Genomic DNA, 12,268 nt, shown 5'->3' on the forward strand with positions numbered 1-12,268 from the left:
AATTGAGTTTCAATTGTGCAGAGGCTCGAGGACCTGCCTTTTCTGCCCGCAGAGTGTATAGCATTACACTGTTGGATGTGCAAATGCCCAGATGAAAAACCATCACGTGGCCCGGCCAATCAGTCACGTGGGCTCTGTGGCGCTAGTAGTATTAACATAAACCATGTGTCACTTTTTGACTGATTTATGACCCTCATGGCTGACAGGGGATGAGGGGATCCATGTGTCTCTGATTTATGATGGGTCACTGACAGGCTCCGGTATGTCTAGGCTGCGCGACGCCATGTGACATCCTCCTGCGTTGACATCCTGGCCAGAGGTGTAAAAGAAAGGTGTCTGGCCCTTGGCCTTCCGGGTTTATTGGCCGTCTACCTGCGCGAGATAGGTGTTATGTCGTTGTGTTTATTCTGTCTGCTGGGGAGGCCCGTTTTCACACTTCGCCAAAAGCTGCGTGTGTAAAGGTGCGTAGTACGCGAACACAGTCACTGAAGCGCTGTGTCTTGTCACGCTCCTCTGCAGTTTTTTTCTCGTTCTCATAACGTTACTATTTTCCAAGCCATATTGTGTTGTTGGATACGTGAGTGCAAGAAGATGGAATCCAGTCTTAACAGTGAGTATTTTTTATTATTTAGTAACATTGTTAAGGATGATTATTTATTTATATGAGTGTCGCTGTTCTATTGCGTTACTTAAGGTTTTATCTGCCCGCTTCAGATGGTGATAGTTTGAGTCTCTTCGGTCTTGTTGAGGAGATTAATTTCCTAAATCAAGCCAGCGGTACGTATAATTATGTTTAAATGTTGCATACGTTGTGTGTGTGTGTTTGTGTGCGTGTGTGTGACGGATGATGTGTGTTCGCCAGGAGGCGTGGCTAGACCTAGCACAGCTGCGGCAACGCACAACGCTGTTGCCTCTTCACGAGCGATCACGGAAGCACTTGTGCCAGGTATTGTTAAATGTTGTTACACCCGTGTTTAAACAGTGTTGTGGCTGTGTGAAAATATCTTATCTTCTCTGGGTTTTTTGTTTTTACCAGGGCCGAAACGCGGCCTATATGTTAATTGAGTCAAAACATTTGAGTCAAGGCATTCAGGAATACCATTAGCCCTGTGTGTGTGTGTGTGTGTGTGTGTGTGTGTGTGTGTGTGTGTGTGTGTGTGTGTGTGTGTGTGTGTGTGTGTGTGTGTGTGTGTGTGTGTGTGTGTGTGTGTGTGTGTGTGTCACAGTAGGATGTAGTTCCTGAACTATAGGTTTATGGTAATACCTAAGACAAAGAATCAAAACATTTTTCTAAAATCACACTTAAGGTGTTTACAAGTGGAACTGGCAGGGGGAAGAGTGCAACCTAAATGGGTTTGTTAATGGTTTTACGACAGTTGCTTAGGCTGGATGTTTAAAGAATGACACTTCATCAAAAGCTTTCTGGTGATTCTCAGGGCTCGCACACAAAAAAAACATTTTTAGTGTATATCAATTTGGTCGTTACTTTTGTTATTTTAGTATTTTTTAAAGAAAATGTTTTAGTTTTTACCCCAACCCATAGTGTATGTGTGTGTGTGTGTGTGTGTGTGTGTGTGTGTGTGTGTGTGTGTGTGTGTGTGTGTGTGTTGCAAAACAACAACAGATTTACATATTTTACTTCAAACTAAGGGATTTTAAATGTTCAGACATTTATACATTTGTTTGCCACAAAAAGCAAGGAAAGTTGTCTATTTTCTTTAAATAAAACTTTTACTTTATTGTATTCTTTAAAACAGACTGATGACCAGCAACTGGTATTAGAACTGTAGCCGAGCAGTTTACTCACACGAGTAAAACACAATTTTCACTAGAAAATGTATGACTGAACCTTTTTCTTTTGACAAACCTACATTTCAAATTATACCTGAGGTGTGTAACAACCACACATTGATTCCTAAGATCCGGGGCACAGTGCAAACAAGCAAAAGTCAAGAAATCAAATCTTAGTGTAATCTCTGTGAGGTCAGAAAACAAAACTTTATGTTGAGTGATCCAGATAAATCTTTATGCTACAAAACATCATAGAAGTCAATAGCACTTTAAACATCCAGCACAAAATTAAAGAGATGAGCTCTATTACACATCCTCCAAAAATATGTGTGTGTGTGTGTGTGTGTGTGTGTGTGTGTGTGTGTGTGTGTGTGTGTGTGTGTGTGTGTGTGTGTGTGTGTGTGTGTGTGTGTGTGTGTGTGTGTGTGTGTGTGTGTGTGTGTGTGTGTGTGTGTGTAAATAGTACTGCTAAACTCTTTGTGTGTATTTTTACACGCTAACAATGTGTGTGTGTGTGTGTAAACAGTACTGCTAAACTCTTTGTGCGTATTTTTACACGCTAACATATTTTGACGGGGTATTTCACACCGCAGTGATTCAAAGTTTTCACACTCTTGAATAACTTTCAAACATAATCTTTATATAGTTACTGTATGTGTGTCCAAAAACATCTGTAAGATTCAAAAGACCAAATCAGTAAGAAAAGAGGGCACAGCATACATTGAAAAGCAAGATTTATAATAAATACACAAAATCCATTTGTGAACAAATGTGAAAGTTGGTACATTTTGTTTTGTAAGTAGTGTTTTTATCACTCCACTAGTGTTATTCGTCTTATTCAGATATTTTGTTAAAATGTTTTGTTTGTTGGACTCTTCTTGAGTCAGAGAACTTCTTGAGAACTGTCAACATTCAGTGTTTATAGGAATAAATGTAAATTAAGAATTTAAGTGATAGTATTTCTGCTTGAGAGTGTTTGACTAAATTGATATTTCTTGCAATGCAACTTTACAGCTATCTATGATTTCAGTTTACACAAAGCATCAACACGAAAAATAAGTTATGCTTTTAGTTTAAGTTTTACACTTAATCCGTTACAACTGAATCGCATCTGACTATTGCAGAGCTATACATTGATTCATTTCATCAACTTTAATAATGGTAAATAATGTTCCACACTCTGGCAAAATGAAAAGAAAAAATGAAGTGTGCATAAATCACCATGTAAATTCAAGACCCCAAATCACTAAGAAAATAAATTACGCCATACAGACATTGTTTATGATGCATACATAGAAAACTCAAATGTTGAGCAATTTGTACTTTTGTTTCATGTTTTGTAAATATGGTTTTGAAAAGGCTTTTTTATCGCACCACTAGACATAGTCATCTTGTTGAGATGACACTGTTCACATTTCTTTCTTTTTTGTTTTTGTTTTAGGTGAAGACAGAAACGATGTAAGTTTATGCTGTTCCGCACATAGGAAAACATGTGTGATGAACGCATGGCTTACATTTAAGAGGCTTTTTTAAAAAAAATTATTTTTTAAAAATGACTGAACTTTCTCCTTTTGACAAAACCAGTAATTCATATTATATTATACTTAATAGTATATTAAGTTGCTCAACGTCCCGCTTAGCATTAAAGATTAGTTTTGTTTTTAATTGGTATCATCATCTTCTTTGACTCAAAAATATGTGCTATAAATCTTCGTAATTTTTTTTTTTTTTTTTGCTCTTCTGACAGATTTGTTAGAGGAACTATATGCCACAGTATTGTAAAGCAAACACATTAAGAACAATAAAGTTACAGGTCCTTGTAAAGACTATGAGTAAAATTCAAACAATCGTTATACGGGATTTATGTTTGGACAAAAGGAAATACAAGAGGTAAATTTACTTCAACCGTGTGTACGGGGTATAAGAGGGTTGAAAAGCTGTTTATAATAAACACACATAAGTGTGCAAATGACGGTTCTATTACGCCGATAGATTTAGTCATCTTGTTCAGACAGCAGATGATACTGTTTCACAGTATGTATGTAGGACTGTCTGTTTTTAGGTGAAGACTTTTCTTAAAGAGCTGTCAACATTTTGCGTTTTATAGGAATAAATGACAATTCATTTAAGTAATAGTCTTTCTGTTTGAGAATATTTGACTAAGCTGATACTTTGTTTAGGTCGACTTCCCCCATCTATCTATGATGTGGTCTATATATGCTGTTTTACACTTAAAACCATACGGCAGAGTCACATTTGACTATTGCCCTGAGAGATGCGTATTCATTAAAGCATGAGGCTGTTAAACAAAGTTCCACACTTTGGTAAATCCTGCAGATAAAATTGCACAAAAGCAAATTCTAAAGGGTCAAATTGTTAAAGAAAAAAAAAAGTAAATACAACATGAGCCATTTAAAACAGATACAGAAGCCCTCTCTTTCGATCTATTGCTAAAGTTTAAGAATAAAATGCTGTTTAAGAACAGGATAAGAAAATTACACACATTTAAACCGATATTATTTTAGGTCTGTCTACGAAGAGGTCACAAGACATATAATAGGACCAACATGAAAAGTGAGACTTGATGTTTTTATGTTACATACATACAACTGTTACACTTAAAACAAAACCTATCGATTAGCTATATTATGAGTCAAGGTGTCACAGACACACAATTCGTTATGTTTGTCTTCACAATCGGGGATTCTTTAAGAAAAACAGTATGTGTCCATCATCAGTGTATACCAAATTTGTTTAACATATCTTCATTTTCCACAATTATAAATATTGATTAGCAACAGCTCAATGGTTACCAAATGCTAGTGAAGAGATTATCTACAGAATGTCACTGGCACATTAGTTAGCTATTAGTGATAGTGGCCCTGGTATCGTCACATCGCAGTGAGTACACATATAAACCACAAAGTTTTGACTATGAAGCCAGGCCAAAAACAGAAAACGGTAATTAGTTGTAGCAGTATGGAGATTGAGTTATGTTCTTTGATTTTGCAAAGAACATAACAGCAGCATTCTTATTGTAATGTCGGGTGTGATTGTAATGCTTGTGTGGTGTTTTCTTTACACTTTCCCCATCGATGTCTGTTTCCCATGTCATGTTAGTGAACTCTAGGTCTTCTCGCCTTCTATTTGGTCATAAGTGACAGTATTCACATGAATTTGCATGATTTAATAACTTCGAATGCTGGGTGTTATATCCATATCTGTGTTACACAACATATTTTCAACACAAGCTGTTTATGTTGAGCGTAAGCATCGGTAAGTGTCAACATGTATGGAAAAGACCATTGTGTTACAGCAAAACCACTATCGGTGGAATGATATTGTAATGTATAGAGTTTTTTGCATTATTAAATTAACTTTTAATTAACATTACCTCATTGTTTCTTGACATATGTTTATAACCGTGATCCAATTTTCACATCTCAAAGAATCTTACAGACGGAAAATGTTTATCCAGAATTTAGACTACTGTTAAAAAAAAAGTCGACGTGTAGGGATATATACAATCGCTACATTGTATTTAATGTCACTATAGAGACAATTTAATGCACGCTTCAGGGGCTGAACTTTTAACATCTTAATCTTTGGTAAAAGTTAACTTAAAGTCTGCACAAAAAGAAAAAAGAAATTCCATCCTTTCTAAATGCATGTTATGGATCTATTGAGAACAATTCACCAGTGCCTATGTTTTGACCTTGTAATGTTTAATCAAATTTGTTGGAAAATCAAAAATACATGTAGGCTTTACTCAACTTTTTATGTCAACAGGTTTTACGTAGATGCCACATTTAATTAACATTGTTTATTTCAGTAAACTTAGCTATAACATTGATTCAATTTCATTTAGTGGAATCAGGTTAACATTCTTAATTTTGTCCAAAACTATTAAGTTCAATTATCCTAAACTGTTATATCCAAGGCATGCCCAAAGTAGTTGTTTTTATTATTATTAAAACCACTTTAATTATTGTTAGCACATCCTCACCCCCTGGTCTACACTTTACCACAATGGTAACCTCCAAAAACACTAACACACCAGAAACTCTTTTAAATATAATCATAAAAGAACATTAAACATTGACAAGTACCAATTTTTTATCCTGATGAAAATGATGGGAAGGGGGAAATCCTCTTCCTAGTTTTCTATATTTGCTATATTGCTATGGGTATGTAATCTCAATCCAAATGGATTGAAAAGAATCGTGTTGGATTAACTCCATTTACTTAAGTATATTGAACAAGCATCAAATGTTATTTTTGGTATACTGAAACATGAAAATATTGAGTTAAGTCAAACGCAACTGTTTCAAGTCAGATTAACGCAATGTATTGTGTTTGAATGAGAAAGCTAATACAACCGTGTTAAATGAATTCTTTTTTTTTTGACTGAATTCTCTCCGGCGACATCAAGGACTTGTTGTTTATGCAGGACATAGTTATTTATGGCTTCCTGAAGACCACCCCCGTACACCGTTACAATAATCTCCAAGGATCTCTGAAATATTTAATCTTTTAAATCATGTAGTATTTTTTAAAATGCAGCAAAACAAAGAATGAAGATCATTAAATTATTACTCTACAAGAATCAATATGTATAATACCATTTTTAGCTTAGACACGGTCACGTAAGAATGATGACTTAAGTGGATAAACCTTTTATTTCAACATTAATTACATATACATAAAGTAAAACAATAACTCCATTTACAGGTGATCGAGCCAGAATAGGAAATCGCGGCATGCTATCATGTTTTGCTCCAGGATGAAGCTGACTAAAGTTTCAATAATTTCACCGACGTCACATAATTTCTCATTTTTTGAAAACAGTGACACACATAGATCTGTTACAAACGTACACATACAGAGAACTCCAAACTCGTTACTACAATCAAACACCACACCCAGAACTTTTCTGAGAATTACACAGACTGGCTCGTTGGCATTAAGACACACAATCGTAACATCATGCCACGAATTTGTTAGGCCTCTTACAATCATTTCATTTTTGAGATTTGTTACACGTCTGGTATCTCCCGCACAGTCATTATTCGAATCACACGCACCATCGATGATCTTATGCATCAAGTCAACCATCTGGCCTCTAAAATAATCTTCAAACATACAGTCTATTGTAGCTCTTAAACGGCACTCTTTGCTCGGGGCGCACTCGTACACTGTAGGCTTGTGCGCAGCATCTTCAGAACTCAGCGGGCAGTCGCGCTCCATCAAGCCTTTAGTTAGAAATTTTTAGATTTTTTTTTTAGAACAAAACTTCATGGATGGTGTAAACTTTGTCCCCTATTCGATGTTGAAAGATTCGGATAGTTCCTGGAATGTCATGTGATTGAGTCCTTGCAGCACAATCGTCCAAGTCTTGTGCATTAACACTCTGAAGTTTAGGTTTATGCGTCTGATCCTCCAAAGTGTTATTAGTCGAAGAAGCGCAATTTGTGTCATGCTCAGGTATAGGGGAATGTTGAAGCGGTATTTGGCAGTCCATGTAGCAATCAGACAATGTTCCTTTGATCGCTGAGATGTTAGTAGAGATGTCCACACTGGAACATGTACTCTCCTGTTAGGGCAGCTCTGTCAGCAGGTCACCAGAGCTCTGTGTAGCTCTGTGAGATTATCAGGGCGGATAATATAACCCCCCGCTGGAGGGGGTGGTCTTCAGGAAGCCATAAATAACTATGTCCTGCATAAACAACAAGTCCTTGATGTCGCCGGAGAGAATTCAGTCAAAAAAAAAAAAAAATCATTTAACACGGTTGTATTAGCTTTCTCATTCAAACACAATACATTGCGTTAATCTGACTTGAAACAGTTGCGTTTGACTTAACTCAATATTTTCATGTTTCAGTATACCAAAAATAACATTTGATGCTTGTTCAATATACTTAAGTAAATGGAGTTAATCCAACACGATTCTTTTCAATCCATTTGGATTGAGATTACATACCCATAGCAATATAGCAAATATAGAAAACTAGGAAGAGGATTTCCCCCTTCCCATCATTTTCATCAGGATAAAAAATTGGTACTTGTCAATGTTTAATGTTCTTTTATGATTATATTTAAAAGAGTTTCTGGTGTGTTAGTGTTTTTGGAGGTTACCATTGTGGTAAAGTGTAGACCAGGGGGTGAGGATGTGCTAACAATAATTAAAGTGGTTTTAATAATAATAAAAACAACTACTTTGGGCATGCCTTGGATATAACAGTTTAGGATAATTGAACTTAATAGTTTTGGACAAAATTAAGAATGTTAACCTGATTCCACTAAATGAAATTGAATCAATGTTATAGCTAAGTTTACTGAAATAAACAATGTTAATTAAATGTGGCATCTACGTAAAACCTGTTGACATAAAAAGTTGAGTAAAGCCTACATGTATTTTTGATTTTCCAACAAATTTGATTAAACATTACAAGGTCAAAACATAGGCACTGGTGAATTGTTCTCAATAGATCCATAACATGCATTTAGAAAGGATGGAATTTCTTTTTTCTTTTTGTGCAGACTTTAAGTTAACTTTTACCAAAGATTAAGATGTTAAAAGTTCAGCCCCTGAAGCGTGCATTAAATTGTCTCTATAGTGACATTAAATACAATGTAGCGATTGTATATATCCCTACACGTCGACTTTTTTTTTAACAGTAGTCTAAATTCTGGATAAACATTTTCCGTCTGTAAGATTCTTTGAGATGTGAAAATTGGATCAGGGTTATAAACATATGTCAAGAAACAATGAGGTAATGTTAATTAAAAGTTAATTTATTAATGCAAAAAACTCTATACATTACAATATCATTCCACCGATAGTGGTTTTGCTGTAACACAATGGTCTTTTCCATACATGTTGACACTTACCGATGCTTACGCTCAACATAAACAGCTTGTGTTGAAAATATGTTGTGTAACACAGATATGGATATAACACCCAGCATTCGAAGTTATTAAATCATGCAAATTCATGTGAATACTGTCACTTATGACCAAATAGAAGGCGAAAAGACCTAGAGTTCACTAACATGACATGGGAAACAGACATCGATGGGGAAAGTGTAAAGAAAACACCACACAAGCATTACAATCACACCCGACATTACAATAAGAATGCTGCTGTTATGTTCTTTGCAAAATCAAAGAACATAACTCAATCTCCATACTGCTACAACTAATTACCGTTTTCTGTTTTTGGCCTGGCTTCATAGTCAAAACTTTGTGGTTTATATGTGTACTCACTGCGATGTGACGATACCAGGGCCACTATCACTAATAGCTAACTAATGTGCCAGTGACATTCTGTAGATAATCTCTTCACTAGCATTTGGTAACCATTGAGCTGTTGCTAATCAATATTTATAATTGTGGAAAATGAAGATATGTTAAACAAATTTGGTATACACTGATGATGGACACATACTGTTTTTCTTAAAGAATCCCCGATTGTGAAGACAAACATAACGAATTGTGTGTCTGTGACACCTTGACTCATAATATAGCTAATCGATAGGTTTTGTTTTAAGTGTAACAGTTGTATGTATGTAACATAAAAACATCAAGTCTCACTTTTCATGTTGGTCCTATTATATGTCTTGTGACCTCTTCGTAGACAGACCTAAAATAATATCGGTTTAAATGTGTGTAATTTTCTTATCCTGTTCTTAAACAGCATTTTATTCTTAAACTTTAGCAATAGATCGAAAGAGAGGGCTTCTGTATCTGTTTTAAATGGCTCATGTTGTATTTACTTTTTTTTTTCTTTAACAATTTGACCCTTTAGAATTTGCTTTTGTGCAATTTTATCTGCAGGAATTACCAAAGTGTGGAACTTTGTTTAACAGCCTCATGCTTTAATGAATACGCATCTCTCAGGGCAATAGTCAAATGTGACTCTGCCGTATGGTTTTAAGTGTAAAACAGCATATATAGACCACATCATAGATAGATGGGGGAAGTCGACCTAAACAAAGTATCAGCTTAGTCAAATATTCTCAAACAGAAAGACTATTACTTAAATGAATTGTCATTTATTCCTATAAAACGCAAAATGTTGACAGCTCTTTAAGAAAAGTCTTCACCTAAAAACAGACAGTCCTACATACATACTGTGAAACAGTATCATCTGCTGTCTGAACAAGATGACTAAATCTATCGGCGTAATAGAACCGTCATTTGCACACTTATGTGTGTTTATTATAAACAGCTTTTCAACCCTTTTATACCCCGTACACACGGTTGAAGTAAATTTACCTCTTGTATTTCCTTTTGTCCAAACATAAATCCCGTATAACGATTGTTTGAATTTTACTCATAGTCTTTACAAGGACCTGTAACTTTATTGTTCTTAATGTGTTTGCTTTACAATACTGTGGCATATAGTTTCTCTAACAAATCTGTCAGAAGAGCAAAAAAAAAAAAAAAAATTACGAAGATTTATAGCACATATTTTTGAGTCAAAGAAGATGATGATACCAATTAAAAACAAAACTAATCTTTAATGCTAAGCGGGACGTTGAGCAACTTAATATACTATTAAGTATAATATAATATGAATTACTGGTTTTGTCAAAAGGAGAAAGTTCAGTCATTTATAAAAAATAATTTTTTTTAAAAAAGCCTCTTAAATGTAAGCCATGCGTTCATCACACATGTTTTCCTATGTGCGGAACAGCATAAACTTACATCGTTTCTGTCTTCACCTAAAACAAAAACAAAAAAGAAAGAAATGTGAACAGTGTCATCTCAACAAGATGACTATGTCTAGTGGTGCGATAAAAAAGCCTTTTCAAAACCATATTTACAAAACATGAAACAAAAGTACAAATTGCTCAACATTTGAGTTTTCTATGTATGCATCATAAACAATGTCTGTATGGCGTAATTTATTTTCTTAGTGATTTGGGGTCTTGAATTTACATGGTGATTTATGCACACTTCATTTTTTCTTTTCATTTTGCCAGAGTGTGGAACATTATTTACCATTATTAAAGTTGATGAAATGAATCAATGTATAGCTCTGCAATAGTCAGATGCGATTCAGTTGTAACGGATTAAGTGTAAAACTTAAACTAAAAGCATAACTTATTTTTCGTGTTGATGCTTTGTGTAAACTGAAATCATAGATAGCTGTAAAGTTGCATTGCAAGAAATATCAATTTAGTCAAACACTCTCAAGCAGAAATACTATCACTTAAATTCTTAATTTACATTTATTCCTATAAACACTGAATGTTGACAGTTCTCAAGAAGTTCTCTGACTCAAGAAGAGTCCAACAAACAAAACATTTTAACAAAATATCTGAATAAGACGAATAACACTAGTGGAGTGATAAAAACACTACTTACAAAACAAAATGTACCAACTTTCACATTTGTTCACAAATGGATTTTGTGTATTTATTATAAATCTTGCTTTTCAATGTATGCTGTGCCCTCTTTTCTTACTGATTTGGTCTTTTGAATCTTACAGATGTTTTTGGACACACATACAGTAACTATATAAAGATTATGTTTGAAAGTTATTCAAGAGTGTGAAAACTTTGTATCACTGCGGTGTGAAATACCCCGTCAAAATATGTTAGCGTGTAAAAATACGCACAAAGAGTTTAGCAGTACTGTTTACACACACACACATTGTTAGCGTGTAAAAATACACACAAAGAGTTTAGCAGTACTATTTACACACACACACACACACACACACACACACACACACACACACACACACACACACACACACACACACACACACACACACACACACACACACACACACACATTTTTGGAGGATGTGTAATAGAGCTCATCTCTTTAATTTTGTGCTGGATGTTTAAAGTGCTATTGACTTCTATGATGTTTTGTAGCATAAAGATTTATCTGGATCACTCAACATAAAGTTTTGTTTTCTGACCTCACAGAGATTACACTAAGATTTGATTTCTTGACTTTTGCTTGTTTGCACTGTGCCCCGGATCTTAGGAATCAATGTGTGGTTGTTACACACCTCAGGTATAATTTGAAATGTAGGTTTGTCAAAAGAAAAAGGTTCAGTCATACATTTTCTAGTGAAAATTGTGTTTTACTCGTGTGAGTAAACTGCTCGGCTACAGTTCTAATACCAGTTGCTGGTCATCAGTCTGTTTTAAAGAATACAATAAAGTAAAAGTTTTATTTAAAGAAAATAGACAACTTTCCTTGCTTTTTGTGGCAAACAAATGTATAAATGTCTGAACATTTAAAATCCCTTAGTTTGAAGTAAAATATGTAAATCTGTTGTTGTTTTGCAACACACACACACACACACACACACACACACATACACTATGGGTTGGGGTAAAAACTAAAACATTTTCTTTAAAAAATACTAAAATAACAAAAGTAACGACCAAATTGATATACACTAAAAATGTTTTTTTTGTGTGCGAGCCCTGAGAATCACCAGAAAGCTTTT

This window comes from Rhinichthys klamathensis, unplaced genomic scaffold, assembly GCF_029890125.1.
Source record: "Rhinichthys klamathensis goyatoka isolate OS25496 unplaced genomic scaffold, OSU_Roscu_1.1 h1tg000192l_1, whole genome shotgun sequence".
Lineage (NCBI taxonomy): Eukaryota > Metazoa > Chordata > Actinopteri > Cypriniformes > Leuciscidae > Rhinichthys > Rhinichthys klamathensis.